Consider the following 368-nt stretch of genomic DNA (forward strand, 5'->3'; position numbering starts at 1 on the left):
GCAATACCCCCGTGTTACCAGTCAGGAAACCTAAACTAGAAAAGGATGGCAAGCCTGTTTATTGTTTTGTGCAAGACTTACGTGCTGTAAATAATTATGTGATTCCCAGAGCTGCCATAGTTCCTAACCCTGCCACTACCGTTACCTCCATCCCGTGGTGGGCTACCCGATTCACAGTAATTGACTTGTGTGCTGCCTTCTTTTCAATCCCAGTTGCAGCCCAGTCTCAATACCTTTTTGCCTTCACTTGGAAGAGAAAAGAACATTTAACCTGGACATGACTTCCCCAAGGATACACCGAGAGTCCTACTATCTTCAGCCAAATCCTGATGAGAGACTTACAAGGTATCATACTTACCTCGGATACA

Source organism: Gavialis gangeticus, unplaced genomic scaffold (genome assembly GCF_001723915.1).
Source record: "Gavialis gangeticus isolate Ggan-Ray unplaced genomic scaffold, GavGan_comp1, whole genome shotgun sequence".
In the NCBI taxonomy this organism is placed as follows: Eukaryota; Metazoa; Chordata; order Crocodylia; family Gavialidae; genus Gavialis; species Gavialis gangeticus.